Source organism: Theobroma cacao, chromosome 3 (assembly GCF_000208745.1).
Source record: "Theobroma cacao cultivar B97-61/B2 chromosome 3, Criollo_cocoa_genome_V2, whole genome shotgun sequence".
Classification (NCBI taxonomy): Eukaryota; Viridiplantae; Streptophyta; class Magnoliopsida; order Malvales; family Malvaceae; genus Theobroma; species Theobroma cacao.
In genome coordinates, this window is record NC_030852.1 from 14,046,252 (window position 1) to 14,061,757 (window position 15,506).

Genomic DNA, 15,506 nt, shown 5'->3' on the forward strand with positions numbered 1-15,506 from the left:
ATGTCACTTTTAGATCTCTCTCCTCAAGCATGCTAAATGGAAACAAAGGCATAGGAAAGGTAGAAATCAAGCTAAAGTCGAAAAATCTTGCCGTTAGACGCGTAAACGGGCAAAAAACGCGAATTCCCTTTTGAATTTTCTTGTTTCTCTTTGGTTTTTCTTTTTTTCTTCCTTTCCTCTCTATTTTCTCTCTTGTTCTCCCTTATGGCCAGCCATCACTTAAAATGGGGTTTAAATAGGCTGACTTTTCATGAAAATAATATTAAATTTCATCCTACAATTCCTATTTGAACTAGTTCGAGGTTAAATCAACTCAGGTGTACCGTTAGGTACGATATCGGGTTTCGTCTATTCTTAGGTGCTTTCCTAGCATAATAACATGCTACTTAGTGCATGTATGTCATGACATGTGTTTATAGGGTCGGGTTTTACACTCACCCCCTTATCTTCCCTTTTTTGTAGATAAATGATCAGGTCGCGTGTACTCCCTCAGTATATTTTCACTCGTTGCTATGTAGGTAATGGCATCTCTTAGACTTCCACTCCGAGTCGCTCCACTGCATAGAGGTCATGTTTGTGTAGGATGGTCGATTGTTTAAAAAAAAATTAGTTTATCAGAATTGTATCACCGAACAACCTTGATGTTGTGTATCGAATGCTAAGTGTGATGTTTGAATGTGTTTTGAAATTTGTTAGATTTGGAAATTGATATCTATTTGCCGATTTTAATTGAAGTTTCCTATGTGGTTTAAGTAAACAATCATATTTATACAAGTGAGTAGAATTTTTAATAGTTGTCACAAAGCGGATTGTTATAAGGAAATCTAAGTTGATTAATTTATGCATTAAAATGTTCGATTTAATTAACAAAAATCTCAACTAAGGCTTGTTTGGGATTTGGGGGGTTTTCCCGCAAGTCTCGAACGGTGGTATCGATCGAGAATAAGGCCGTTATAGCCCTGCATTGTTGTTCCATGAAAAGTTAGAGTGGTTTCTCCAACCAGGATTATAGGTATTGGAATATGGGTTATTCTAGTGTCTAATGAAGTTCCCCATAAATTGGACTGATTCAAAATTATATGGACATTGATCATTCGAATGGCCATCTCCACACATCTCATAGATTACAAATGAATTTTGAAATCCATGACCTCTTAGTGTGTCAAACTTCTTGGACAGTGCAGCCACTTTTGTTGCCACTTGAGAAGTTAAGGTGCTAAGTGCATCAATTTCATAAGCTTTAATAGCTTTTCTTGGACTAGACCTCTCTGAAGGCTATTGATAATTATTTAAGGCCATCTTTTCCAACAAATTATAATCATCTTCAGCATTCTTACTCATTAATGCCCCACCAGCAACAACATCAATTGTGGTTTTTGTTGAACCAATCAGCCCATTGTAGAATGTCTGCACTTGCAACCAATCAGGAATCCCATGATGTGGACAGCTTCTCAATAGTTCTTTAAATCTCTCCTATGCTTCATACAAGGATTCACCTTTAAATTGTGTGAACGAAGTGATATCATTCCTCATCTTTGTAATGTTGGTAGGCAGGAAGAACTTTGCTAGAAACTTTTGAGCAAAGTCCTCCCAAGTAGTAATAGATCCATTGGTAGTGAATTAAGCCAGCTCTTCGCTTTATCCCTTAGAGAAAGTGAAAACAGTCTCAATTTAATGGCATCATCAATTACTCCATTGTATTTAAAGGTATTGCAAATCTCTAAGAAATTCACCAAATGAGAATTAGGAACATCATTGGGTAACCCACCAAACTGGACTGAAGACTGAATCATATGAATGTAAGCTGGTTTAATTTCAAAATTATTTACATTGATAGAATGTCTCCTAATGCTTTGGTGCAAACCTTGCAAGCGAGGAACAACATAATCTTGCAGTGCTCTATTTGCTTTTGGAACCAGATTGATGGCATTATTGCCATTGTTGTTGCTATCCTCAACCATTGTCTGATTTAAAGATGTAACTTGAAAATTTTCCCTTCGATGTTTTCTGAAAGTTCTTTCGATCTCAAGATCAAAAGGAACAAAATTCAAGTTGCTTCTTCTTTGCATACAATGGCCATTGATATCGACAAGCAAACAAAATCTAATATTAAAACAATAAAAATAAAATTTGAAGTAAATTGCTTGGTACTAATATTAGTAAAAATTATAGAAACAATTCCATAGCAATGATGCCAAAAACTTGTCAGTTAAAATTCTACTACGCCAGTATACATATCGAATAGACAGTATATAAGCAAGTAGAGTATCAATCCCATAGAGAATTGATCAAAAATTTTACTAAGTACTAAAATTATAACAATTTATTTGTATCCAAGCAATCAAAATTAATTAATTAACTAAAACTAATTAACCAAAATTTAAACTAAAAAGAAAAAAATCAAAGTAATAGTAATTTGGGTAAAAATTAAATCAAGCAAGCCTAGGATTACAATAACCCTCACACTTCATCTAAATCTTAACTCTCTTGTCAAGACCCAAATTTCGAGCCATGACCGGCGCATGGGCCCAATAGGTATAGCCCACTAAGCCCAAGCAAGCCTATTTATATGACCTGTACATTTTTCCATCAAAAGTTCCTAATGTCACATTTCATAATTCCAATTCAAAATAATGCTAACCATTGCCAACTCATAGTGGCATTACCAATCAAAATATACATCTTAATAATTTACAACGGGTTTGTTTATACACAACAAAGAGGATACTCGACTTCCAGCGGAGAGACCTGGGTGAAAGTATAGCTACTGAATGCCGAGATACCTACCAAGGAGACGAATCTACAAGGACACCTCGACCTAGTTACCGACTGCCTTCTAATCTGAAAACATAAAGCTGAAAATAGTGAGTATAAACCTAGTGAGTGAACAAAGGAAGAGAACAAGCAAAAGATAAGAAAAGTTTAAAGAAATCATGATGCACTTATTTTAAAAAACAATAAAATTTAGTTTAGTTCTTATTAAAACCCCTCATTAAACCCTTAATTGGTTAATCACTTGATGATGAAGGATCCATGCATAACAAAGAATTTGAAGAGTGAAAACTTTAGTAGCATTCAAGCAAGTCAAGTGAAATGACTGATCCTCGCTGTAGTGGAAAGGCATTCTCACTAAAACATCTCATTTCAAACTTAATTAATTAATTCCTTGATGTTGGAAGTCCATGATCAACTTTGATGTTAAAGAAGTGGAAAATATGGTAGAAACCAAACAAGGTAGCAAGCACGAGATAAGGTTTCTCGCTACAGCGAAACCATTCGTAGATATCTCGCTGCAACGAGATAATATTCTCGCTACAACGAGTTATAGGACTACAGCCAGCCTCCCAACTCAAGAGTTTCTCACTACAGCGAGAAACAGAACACCAAGAAGAAAGTTCTCATTTTATTAAGAAAAGGCCATTCAACCACCGTGTGCATCCCCCATATTGCGTACAGGCAATATCATCATCCACACTCCTACACCCGTCATCACCGGCATGTGCATCCCCCACATCGTGCACACGCACGGTTGTATTTATTACACAATATTAACTATTGATACACAATATATATATATTAGTAGCCTATAAGAGCACAAGGATTCCTCATATTGCACACTCACCACATAAAACGTTTTAATAAAAGCTTGTTCCCATGCATAATCTTTAAGGAAAAATCAAATAAAAATCATTCACATGTTTCATCCAAATACCAATACATTTCCCAAAATATTTTAAATGCAAGTTCACTCACCCTGGTGGATTTGTAATTGAATTTCTTTTCAAAATTCTTCCAAGCTAATAAGGGAAATCACTCCCTCTCTCTCTACACGTCCAACTAGTGAGTGAATGTACTTAAGAAAGACTTTTGAAGGCTGTTGAGGTGTAAGTGGAAGAGCATGAAAAACCCTAAGAAAGGGTGTAGAATAACATGAGAAATAAAGTTAATTTGGGGAAGTTTTAAAGGTTTCAAAGGATACTTCCATGAAAGGTGCAAAGAAACATGAATGGAGAGGAGGATAGGAGAAAGAAAAAGAAGATAAGCTACTAGAAAACTGAAGAAAAGCTGGTAGAGATTAGATATTTATAGTTAAAGTTTATCCAAACTCCACTTAAATTACGAAAATGCCCTTAACAAGTAGGCTTTGTCTTCTTCCAATACTTTGTACAATCTTTTTACTCTTTTAACACTGAGACAAAGTCCATAATAGTCTAGAAATACTCGGGTTCATGAAAACTTAAATATTTTGACCTAAGATGAAAAATGACTATTTCACCCCTACCTTGGAAATCATCATTATTTCTATTTCTTTCATCATTTTATCCTTATTTTAATCATTCATTTATGCCTTAGGCCTTAATAATGTTTAAAAGTGTACTTTTAGGGGATCACTAAGAAAATGACGAAATTACCCCTAGTTCGTGATATCGCTTCTACTTCTAGCTACGAGTTTATAAAGATCAAGGTCTCACATCTCTTCCTTGACTTATTTCAATGGGTTGACTTGAGAACTTAGAGCCCTTAATTATTTATAAGGGCCTCCCGACTCATCTTATAAAAATATCTATTTTAACCAAGATGCTATATCCCTATGTAAATTGAAATTAAAACAGATTTATTAAGTTCAGGCTCTAATCTAGCTACATATGGCCTATAGATATATCTCTATCCTATACGCCAATCAATTAATATGATCATATACTATCTCAATTTTAGTTTACGTTAAACTCTCTTTCCCAAGTTTGTTTAGGTTCCTAAGTCAATTTAATTAGTGATCAGGCAATTAAAAGCATTAAGAACAAATTGGAATAAACAATTCAAATCCCATTAAAGATAAGCAAGAAAGAGATTAAAAATTTAGATTACATATGAGTTCGATTGCAATCCCAAGAAAAGAAAAGTAGCTACTCATAATTGCAAAGATAAATAACATTATATATAATTAAACCATTGAGAGTAACAGGAAAAATAAAGGCTAAGGAAGAAACAAAACAAATATTTGTAGCTTTGCTTTGCAAGTTTCAGCCTTCACTTTGTTGGTCCCAAGTAAATGTTCTAGAGGGGGGTGAATATCACTTTTTTGGCTCTTACTGAAATTGACTTCTAGTTGGGGACAAATGCAAGATAAAAGAAAGATTTAAAGATGAATGAAAAACTACAAATAGAGTAGATAATCACACAAGAATTTATAGTGGTTTGGTCCAAAACCTACATCCACTACTTTGATTTTTCAACCAAAGATTTTCCAAACCAATCACTATGAACGGTGAAATTCTTAAGCTTTCACCAAGCTTTTACAATGGCTTTTACCAAACTCAGCCAAAACCTTTCACAATGGTTTTTACCAAGATCAACCACAACCCAACAACTAACTTTTCTAGGCTAAGTTAGAACCTATACACTCAATCAAGCAATTGAAGCTTGAATAAATTCCCTTAGAGTGTCTCGCACACTATAAGAATACAAAGAGAATAGAAATAAAGGTGTACTATGATCATTGACTTGATCTAAGTGGTACAAAGTGAAATGCTTGAATCTTTTACAAGGATAGGAGTGAAGTACATAAAGTATGCTGAAGGTTTTGCAATTTTTAAGCTCTTTTTGGACTTAAAAGTCTTAATTACATTTTTGGCAGTTGGGAGCCTCTTAAATACTTGAAGAATCAGCTCTAATACGTAGTAGGAAGTTTTTGACCGTTGAAAACAGTTTGGTGGCAATTTTGGCCCGTTAATCTGTCTTTTAGTGCTCGATTCAAATTTTTTGATAGAATTATCTTAGTTGACTAACTGCACTCTTAGTCAATTAAGTTGTCTCTGTCTTCTAATTCTAGTTTTTGGCTACGAGCATTTAGTCGACTAACTTCCTTCTTAGTCTATTAAGTTGCTTTTGTCTTATATTCTAGATTTTTAATAGTAGGCTCTTAGTCGACTAACCTACTTCTTGGTTGACTAAGTCTTCTTTGTCTCTTAATCCTCTTGAGCCCACCAATCTTCTAATTTGAATTTTAGTTAACTAATACCCTTCATTATTCAACTAAGAGGATTCTGTTGTGTTAATCGATTATGGCTCCTTATTCATATGATTTTTGATATGTGCCTTTGAATGATTGATTTATTCTTGGCATACAGTTTTTGTCGTGCACACTCAAGTAGAGATATTAGACACAAATGAATGGGAATGTTTTATTATCATCAAAAACTAATGGAGCCAACAATCTCCCCTTTTTTGATGATGACAAAACATTCTTGGATTAACAACATAGGGCTTATTGGTTCTTATTTGTTTTACAGAAAATGGAGGTTTTCCTCCCGCTAAGTGTGTGCCCCCCCTTAATGTGTGCATATTTTATTATTCATTTCACCAAGTTTTTTATTTATGTCATACAGATAATGATATTATATATTCAGAATATATTTATGCAGACATATAGAGTGATCAACAATAAGTGGCTGATTGACAGAATATCATCAATATTTCAACTAACTGTCTGTCATCAACATATTTTTATCAGATTTTATTTATGCCATTGATCATCCAATAGATATAGCATAATCAACATCCAAATACATTTTCAACAAAATTCCACTCACAATATCATGACAAAAATTAATTATCAGCACAACAGCCCAATATCAGCACCAAATCTTTAAACAACAGTAATCAAAATACCATAAACATCGATAACAAATTTAAATGTTTAACCTTTAGAAACAAATTAATATAAGTAGCTTAACAGCATCCCATTTTCAACACAATAACATAAACAACAAAGTTAAATTCAGATGTTGAACTGTCAATAGAACAAAAAATAACAAAAAAATAAAAACATTATCATTATTTTGTTCTTAAGTTGCCTCTAGATCATTTCTACTTTCTTTCTCCCTTAGACTTTTCTATAGTTACTCCCCTTTTTTGTCAACATCAAAACCAAGGGGTGTTCAATCAGATCCTGAAGAGGTTGAAGGGGTGGACTCATTAGTGCCATAGAAGACATTAAGGGGTTTAGGTGATGGTATTTTGGGTCAGGCTTCAGGGGATTGGTCTAAAATTTACAGTGTATCTTTTGCAAAGGAAATGGCTGAGGGTTCGGCTTTTTTTGCTATCCTAAAGGACTTTTTTCTCTTGAGGAATTTTGTTTCTATGGCCATGGTCTTCCTTCATTTACTAGGTAGTTTAGGTTGCTCTTGTGTTTGTGTTGCAGCTTTTCCTTTGTCTTTTTTAGATTGGGCAGTTTGCTCTACAGTGTGCATTAACTTAAATGCTTGCTTCTAAGCTTTAGCCTTTGCTGCCTTGTTCTCTACTTGTTCTTCTTGAACCATTTGATGAAAAACATCCATTATTGATACTTCCTCAAAGTTAGGGGGTGATGTCTGTTCTGGTTGAGGTTCATGATGGGATGGAGAATTTTTAAATGAGCCAAGCACTTCAGTGCCTTGATCGGGTTCATCTTTGTTCTGAGGCTCAAGAGTGAAAGATTTTCTTGGTTGATCAACTTCTGGTTCAGGACCCTCGACTTGAATGATAGGACTTATAGCCTGAAAAGTGGAACCTTCTGTGAGACCCCAACCTTTATAGGCTTGTAACTAAGCATAGATGTAATAATACGAGCCAAGGGTAGTTTTGTCATTTTCTCTAATAAGCTCCCAAAGTAAGTTTTGAACAATATTATGGCCTAAGTAGGCTTAAGGTATAAATGGATGGTGAAATTAGGGGTACAATGGAAAGGAAACCAAAATTTTGACTATTTTCACTATAGGGGCAAAATGGTCATTTTTCACCTCGGGTTACAAATTTATGTTTTCGTGAACCCAAGTATGTCTAGACCATTATGGACCTTGTCTCAGTGTAAAAGAACAAAAAGATTGCAAAAAAGATTGGAGGAGAATAAGTTAATTGGCGGAAGGGCATTTTTGTAATTTTAAGGGAATGGATAAGATTGGCTATAAATATCTTGAATTTCTAGCAGCTTCTAGAGATTTTCTAGTAGCTGGTCTTCTTCTTCCCTTCTCCTCTCTCACATTTTTTCAATTCCTCCATGGGAGTTTTCTTCAAGCTTCCATAACTTTCTTTCTCTAGCTTCAATTTTTATACTTTTGGTGCACCCTTCCATAAACCCTTGTGCTATTTCATCCTCTCACTTTAAAACCCTTTATAAATCTCATTTCTAGACTTTTTCTCACTAGCTGAATGTTCTAGAGAGAGAAAAGAGAATTACCCCATTGATTTGGAAGCAATTGGAAGAGAATTTGACTACAAAGGAGCCCTAGGGTAAGTAATGAATTAAGCTTGGTTTTTAGTTGCAGAAAATGGCTAGTAATTGGGATTTATGAACTGTTTTGTTGTTGACTATGTTCATTACTTTTTAGTGGCTAAGATAGTGAACATAGATAGCCATTTAACGTGGCAATTGAAAGCTAGTTAAGAGATAGCTTTTAGGGTTCATAGTGTGCAAATTGACCTATTGCTTATGCTAATGTGATCCTAGGTTCTAAGGAAGCCCCATCATCTCATTTGGACAATTAAGGGAATTGGAGTCATTTAAAGGCTCTACAATCAATTGGTGAGTGGACTGCCTTCAAAACTTGTTTTGGGAAATATAATGTATTTGCCACCCATTTGAATGAATTATCAAGTTTTTCATAAATACAAGTGCCTTGGGAACAAGCTTTTGCAAAATGGTTTTATATGGTGATATGTGAATGCTATGGATTCATGCACTATTGTAGTATGATGATATATAAATGTGTGTGTTGTGCATGATGAATGATATTGTGTATAATGACTGTAATCGTGTGTGTGCATGATGTGGGGGGATGCACATGCCGGTTAGGATGGTGGCGTGAGAGATGGATGACGATAGTGCCCGTGTGCACGATGTGAGGGGATGTACACGATGGCACTGATTGTGCACGATGTGGGGGGATGTACATGAGCCGGGTGTGTTTATGATGATGTTGATGTTTATCTATGTAATTATGCATATCTAGACTTATGAAATGAAAACTTATGAATGTGATATATGATTGACATATATGAGAAATTTGATACATTGTACTTTGGGGAATTTTCATGTGTTGTATGTTGGTTTTGTTGGTTTAGCAGGATGGCCTTTTTGTTGAGTGAGGGGAAACTTTTCTCTTGTTGCTCTGAATTTCGCTGCAGCGAGAAACTCTCGGGTTTGAGAACCTTCACCAGAACTGGTTCTCGTTGTAGCGAGAATGTATTTTGCTGTAGCGAGATAGTCACCGTAACTTCTCGCTGTAGCGAAAAAAGGAATCTCGCTGCAGCGAAAAACTCTCTGTTTCATCAGCGAAATTTTGCTGCAGTGAGAAACCTTTTGTTTCTGGGTTAGTATTTCGCTGCAACGAAAAACCTTCTGTTTTGGTCTCTTATCTTGTCCAATTGCTGCCCTATCTTTCACTTCTTTGCTACCATATCGGAGCATGGACTTCCAACATTAAGGATTAAATGAGTTAAGTTTAAAATGGGGAGGTTTAGTGAGAAACCCTCGGCCAGTTGAGAAACCCTCGTTCTGCTAATAACTAAATCCCAACATCGCTGCAGCGAATATTCGTTGTTGTATTTGACTTGCTTGTGTAATATTGAAGTTTCATTCTTCAAATGGTTCGTTATGTATGGGTCCATGATTTTCAAATGATTAATCATTTAAGGGCTTGATGAAGGGTTTTTAATAAGAATAGAAACAAATTGCATTGTTTTGAAAAGAGTGCATCATGATTTCATTAAAGATTCCTTATGGTATTCTAGTTCCCTTTCTTGTTCACTCACTGGGTTTATACTCACCATTTTCAACTTCATGTTTTCAGATCACGAGGTAGTCGGTAACTAGGACAAGGTGTCCTTGTAGACTTGTATCCATATTTTGGTAGGTGTCTCGGCATTCAGTAGCTGTACATTCGTCCGAGTCCCTCCGTTGGAAGTCGAGTATTCCTTTGTTGTGTATAGACGAACCAAATGTAAATTATTAGAATACATGCTGTAGACAATATATGTATATTTTAAATAAGTAATGCCAATACAAGTTGGCAATGTCTATCACCATTTTGATTTAAAGTTATAAATTGTTACTTAGCAATATTTGATGGAATGATGAGTGGGATAAATAGATAGGCTTGCTCGGGCTTAATGGACTACGTCTATTGGGACCTTGCGCTTGTGATGGCTCGAAATTTGGGTCGTGACACATTCTGCATGGAAGGTAGGACCTTTAGCAGCCTGTCTTGCTGGTGCTTGGCTTGGAGTAACAGAGGTGTCTGCAACAGCAGGTTCATAAGTCGATTTCTCTTTTCCTTTCATCACATTTTCAAGTTCTTCCAACTTTTCTTCAATTTTCTGCATCCTCACAACTTGGTCTATGAGCTTCTATCAATTCGCATCAGCAGATTCAAAACCATTTCATTTGAGAATTGGGAGGGGGCTGTTTCTAATTGAGCAGGGAGAGAAGATTCTTCTCCTAGAGTAACCTTGGGAGTTTTAACAAACTTTTCTCCATCAAGTTTGTACCCCATCTTAGGCAAACTTCCAAGATAGATAGCTTGGTCCCTACTTTTTACTTGATCATTCTCATACCTAGAACTCCATATTCCCTTCTTCCTAATGAGTCAGGTGATCACATTTCCATATGGAAGATTTATTTTATCAATTTGACAGGTTTTCCTCATCCTCTCAATCATAAATCTACCTAAGTTGAGTGAAACACCGCTAAAGGCATGCTCGATCAACCACATGTCTTGAAGGCTGACATAGCTAAAGCTTCGACTTCTTCCATGAATATTTGTAGCAATGAAATAATGAAGAATTCTAATTTGAGGGCTCTTGATTAGACCGACATTACTTTTGGATGAATTTTTTCTTTCTTCCATTTGATTATCTCCCACAAAGATGAAGGGTCATAATTCGTAGGGATTTCATAATCACCCTCCTCACGTTTAATTTTAAGCAGATTTCCTAAATCTGCAACAGTCACCGCAAACTCTTTCCTATTTAAGAAGACATTCAAACCATCATTAAGGAAATCATTAGGATCCTTAACCACAAAGGCAAACATAATGTTTTTCTTCTTTTTTTGAATTTCTACTTGAGGACTCTCTTCCATTTGTCGTTTGCCCTTCTTCTTTTCTAGAATTTCTTTAGACAGGGAGGATTTTGCCATTTGGTTTTGAGATGTTTTCTAGCTTGGGGTTTTGTGGGTTTGAGAGGAAGGAGTTTCAGTTTAGAAAGGGTCGGTTTTTGATGAGACAAAATGAAGGGAAAATGAGCTAAGAGAGGTTAATTCTTCTCAAAACCGTCTGACTCCCTCTCTTTAAATGTGGTTGGTAACCTGGCCTTTTCAAAATTCAAAAATTTGCCTCTCAATTTTATTTTCCAGTTCGGCGATTTTTCTCCTCTTTTTCTTCACCCGGTAGACTGTTTCTTTTCCTATTTTATTCATTCTTTCTTTTTCTAACTGAGTCTTATTTTTTAAAGAGACAGAATACTCTTAGTTGATTAAGAGATTCTTAATTGACTAAGTCCCTATTGTTTTGTGAATGGAAAACTCAAAAATTTTCTTACAGCTTCTGCATATTAACCATACCTAAATTTCTTCTAATCTCACAGAATCTTTCTTCATTTAGGGACTTGGTAAATATATTGGCTAATTGTTTCATGGTGCTAACAAACTTAATTTTAATGTCTCCTTTAATTACATGATTTCTAATAAAGTGATGCCTAATTTCAATATGTTTAGTCCTAGAGTGTTGAACAGAATTCTTTGAGATGTTGATGGCACTTGTGTTATCACAAAATATTGGTATATTATGCAAGATTATTCCAAAGTCTTTTAATTGTTGTTTGATCCATAAAATCTGAGCATAGCAACTACCTAAAGAAATATATTCAGCTTCAGCTTTGGAGAGTGCAACTGAGTTTGTTTTTTACTCGACCAAGATACAAGCTTATCTCTTAGAACTTGACATGTTCCACTAGTGCTTTTTTTATCTATTTTGCTTTTAGCAAAGTTTGCATCTGAATATCCAATAAGATTGAAGGATGTTCCTCTAACATACCATAATCCTAAATTTCGTGTGTCTATAAGATACCTAAAGATTCTTTTTACTGCAGTCAAGTATGACTCTTTAGGTTGTGATTGAAACCGTGCACACAAACACACATTTAATTGAATATCAAGTCTACTAGCAGTTAAGTACAGCAAGGATCCAATCATACCTCTATAAAGCTTTTGATCAACACTTTTTCCTTTTTCATCAGCATCAAGTTTGGTGGATGGACTCATTGGTGTGCTAACTGATTTTAGCTTCAGCATGTCAAACTTTTTTAGCATGTCTTGAATGTATCTTTCTTGGCTGATGAAGATTCCATCCTCACTTTGTTTGATTTGAAGGCCAAGAAAGAATTTCAGCTCACCCTTCATGCTCCTTTCGAATTCACCTTGCATCTCTTCAGCAAAGTTCTTGCACAAAGCCTTATTAGTTGCACCAAACACAATATCATCCACATAGATTTGAACAACAATTAAATCATTCAAGCATTTTTTGACAAAAAATGTTGTATCAATGCTTCCTCTACTATATCCTTTCACAACTAAAAACCTAGAGAGTCTTTCATACCAAGCTCTTGGAGCTTGTTTTAGTCTATACAAGGCCTTATGAAGTTTGAACACATAATCTGGTTTTTCATAGTCCTCAAATCCGGGGGGTTGCTCAACATAGACTTTCTCTTGAATGAAACCATTTAAAAATGCACTTTTGACATCCATTTGAAATAATTTAAAGTTCATGAAACAAGCAAATGCAAGCAACAATCTTATAGCTTCTGTCACGACCCGAAACTCCCATCGAGCCCGTGACAACCGCCGCGACGTCCCGATAGGCACTCATTACCCCGAATGCCAATCGAAATCCTGCAAGGCTTAGCATCAGCTTCCGCATCTCCCCAGTGAGCGACAGTTATTAAATCTCACATTTCAAAAAAATCATAAGTCATTTCCAAATCAAAACAATAGAATATTACTTTCTGGCTCACAGGGGCATTTTCGTCATTTTTCTTCGAAAATACCGAAACTCACCAAAAACATGGTGTAAAAGCTAAATATATTCATACATACTTTAAATCAAATAACTGAAGAATAAAATTACTTTTACAGTGACACGTGGGCCCCCAACTGACTAAGAAGATGTAGGGCTATGAACCCTTACTTTCTAGGATGTAACTCCGAGATTAATTCTCGTCTTAATCAACTATCAACAAATTGTCCTGAGCCTAAAAAATGGATAGGAAGAGGGGTGAGATTATGATTACATAGTCCCAGTGAGTGGACAGATATCATCAAAATAATCTAAAGCCGAGTAATAGGAGACAATTAAAATAATTCATCCCAACCCATATAAATAATTGGATTTCATTCAATTACTCAACATGGCTTATGCACTTTTCAAAAACTTGGCCCTTGCCAAAAATCCTTTCTCGGGGATACCCCGCGGAGGCATCTTACCGAGACCGCCAAGGCTGTTTATTGTCACACACACAAACACATTTCACCTCTGACAACACAGTCGTTCCTTGGCGTTGGCTGAGTCTCACTCTCACGTGGTGGCCCGAACGTGAGGTGCACTCAAATCGTACCTCGGGAGTTATCCTACGCGCCTCTCCAATCGAGGTAAGCTCAATAATTGGGAACCGTGCCCCTCTAATTAGGCTAGCCCACGAAACCCCCGTCTCTGTAGTGCCCACTTTATAATCCACCAACCAATAAAATTACAATAGTATGACATGGCTCACTTAACACATTCAAGGCAAATTAAAGCAGTTCACATATTCTTTAAATCATAAAAATAACAAGTCATACCCACATGTCTCATAAGCCATTTAATGTAAAATCATGGATAAACAACACAATCATAGTGTAGGTCTCCAATTACTCTATTTTTGAAATCATTATTAAATTTGTAAAAATTTTATAAAATTATTTTATAAAATCTCATTTTCCCATAAAACATAATAATTTTCCAATTAAACCATTTTTCCATAAAATCACACAATTAAATAAATCTACTATAGATAATTAAGACGATAGTAAGTTTACTCACAGTTCTAGGAGTCGATATACTCCTATTTTCAGTCCACGGGTACAGTCTTCTACCCGTATCTAATGGCTCACCACCTAGCCATAATCCATGGCACATATTTCAATTAAATTGTGTCTAACAGTCATAAGCTATTTCAGGCTCGATATATATGCATGAGATGAAATGAAAAATGCATGGGTGGCCATCTAGACCTAGTATTGGCCTAAGTCGATTTTTCATCCGATAAATTGGCCAATGCGTCCAATTTCACTCAAACTTTCTCAATTTCTTTTCCAATCCCTCAATTCACCAAGCACAACTAATTAACACATAATTAGGCAAATTTATCTTCACTTTTCTTCTTGGAACTTTCGGCCAACAATGGTACACTAACTCTGTGATTTTTCCTACTTAATTTTCTCTCCATAATTCATTAATTCCTACATAAAAAACTATTATTTCTTAATCAAATCACCTAGAACAACATCCCATTCTTCCTCTTTATTCACTTAGAGAATTCGGCTATTGATGGGCACCAAACCTTTGGTGGTTTTCTTCACTTGTTTTCATGCTACACATCATTAATCACCTAAAAACACTAACATACCTAAAAATCAAACCAATCCAAGATCATTCTCTCTCCATACCCATTTTGATCAGCCATGAATTCATCATGAAAATATGTAATTTAACCATGGAAATTAAGGGAAAATGCATGGGTAAGGTAAATCACTAGCAAAATCAAAGAAATTTTACCTTTGCTTGATCAAATCCTTGAATTCCAACACTTTCTCTTTGATTTATCCCACCTAGGGTTTGTTTTTCCTTGGTTTGTCTTCTCTTCTGGTTTGGCTGATCACTATAGGAGAAATAGGCTGATTTTTTTGCCTTTTTATAAAGAAATAATAAAATAATAAAAACATGACACATGGCATTTCCTTATTGGATCAAATTTTAAATATTTAACTTTTAATTCTTTAATTCTCCACCACACATTTCTCATCTTGATCCATTTCCATGATGAATAAAATCCCTTGGTCTTGACAAGTGTCGAGGTGAAAATTTTCCGATTTGCCCCCGGGGTGGCAAAATTACCATTTCACCCTTATACTCCAAATTATATCGGAATTAAAATTTTTTACTTCTAAACTTCAAATCATACTCAAATAAGTCAAATGGGGCCAAAAAATCTTTTCTTAAAATTCCCATTTTGTCCCCAAGTGGCAAATGACCATTTTACCCTTGAATAGTGAAAATTCTGGTTTGACTCCAAATTGATCCTCGAACTCCGAATTACCATTTTGAGTCATCCATGAACTATGAAACTCTTAATTTCACCTTAAAATTCCTATTTGAACTAGTTCGAGGCTTAATCGACATAATGGTACCATTAGGGTCAATATCGTCTTTTAACGATTT